Source organism: Notechis scutatus, chromosome 8 (genome assembly GCF_049901735.1).
Source record: "Notechis scutatus isolate UNSWTSFEM ecotype Mainland chromosome 8, rNotScu1.2, whole genome shotgun sequence".
NCBI lineage: Eukaryota > Metazoa > Chordata > Lepidosauria > Squamata > Elapidae > Notechis > Notechis scutatus.
The window spans coordinates 11768653-11770429 of NC_142016.1; positions in this window are offsets into that span (position 1 = coordinate 11768653).

The window sequence follows — 1777 nt, forward strand, 5'->3', positions numbered from 1 at the left end:
AATTGTTGTTTTTAGTTGCGAAGTTGTGTCTGCCCCTCCAAAATACTTCCATTTTTTTCAGAACAAACTTTCAAAGAAAAGACATGTTAATTTCATGAAAGGTAACTAACTGCTAGTCACCACTTCAGGCCATTGTTGCTAAAATCGAGGTTCATATTTAATACTTTATTCATCCTTGGTTTGATAGTGGAGTTGTTGTAGTTTCTGACTTTCTCTGGAGAAGTGTAGGGTCCAGCATCATTCCCCAGTTCAGCCCTGCAAATAATTGGCACTGATCACCTCCAAATCTTCAAACCAAAATAGCAATCTATCCACCACTCCAGAAGTAGCAGACAATATCATATGATTGTCTGTGTTGATGCTAGAATCAAATTATTTCTGGCCCAGCTACATTACAGAGCCAGCTTGGTGTAGTAGCATCAGGCTAGAAACCAGATGATTGTGAATTCTAATCTCGCTTTAGGTATGAAGCTGCAGTGATCTTAAATACTCCCCCCCCAAAAAAGTAATGTTTCCATTTGCAAACAATGAATCCTTTAGTGTTTCTGAGTGGGCTGCTTTCCCACTGGCAAAAACTTTACTCATCTGCTTCCTAAGTTCATGTTAGCTCTTCTTACCCTTTCCTAAAAGAGTCAGGCAAGGTAAGGTCTTCCAAGTGCAAAGAAGTATAGCAGCTTTGTTATTTTGCATCTTCTCCTCACAGTAATCAAAAGTGCTTTTTCAAGAGGTAACTGGACTTCCTTGTTCTTCTTCAAAGACGTTCTGCTTCTCATCCAAGAAGTTTCTTCAGCTCATGAAGATGGATGACTGAGAATCTCCATAGACATTTAGCTAACCATTCAGCTGTTTAAATTTCCAAGCAATAATGCAACGTGAGTTAAAGCATGGATGAAGAGAAATATCGACTGAATGCCGTTCTTTGCTAGCTTCTATTGATTAGTTGGAACGACTACTGACTGTCTTACAGTATTTTCAAATGTGTTAAGAATTGCTGGCAATGAAGATGTTCACAAGTCAAATTCCTTTCAAGGCAGGGGTGGGATTCTACTGGTTCGGACCAATTCTATAGAACCGGTTGTTATGATTCTGCATAGTTCAGAGAACCGGCAAATTGTGCCCCTGGATGACCCCTCCCCTCTCCCCCCCTCCCCTCCCCATCAATCCTTATCACACATGTGCAACATTGCGTGCATGCCCGACATTGCTTTTTGCACTCTTCCCCGCCTAGTCGCTCCTTAAGGTATTTTCCCCCCTTCTGACGATCAGCTGTTCCTATGATCAGTTGTGCCAGGATTCCCCTCACTTACTTACTGCTTCACCCAGGAAGCTTCCCTGAGGCCCAGGAAAGCAAAAAATAGAGGGAGGTGCAGCACCCCCTGCCCTCTCCATTTTTTGCCTTCCTGGGCCCCAGGGAGCAAAAACGCACCCCCAGGAGGCTTCCCGGAGGCCCAGAAGGCCCCAAAAAGGGATGAGATGATCTACCTCTAAATACCAACAAGTAGGAAGCAAGAAGGAAGTCAACTAGCCATAGACCTCCTACATCAGGAAAACCACATGCTAGACTATTTAGAGTTTGTTTGCTCCTGTAAGACACATTTTATGGGCTGTATCGTTTTGGTAGAGAAAGAACCAGGCAATATTTCTTAAACAACTTTCAAGTAAGATCACATTAATGATACTTCACTTCTTTATAGCGATACTGTTGATGCCAAATGACATTTTTATATACATGAGTCACATTTTATTTCCCAATGGAAGCCAGAAGCAACCACTAGAG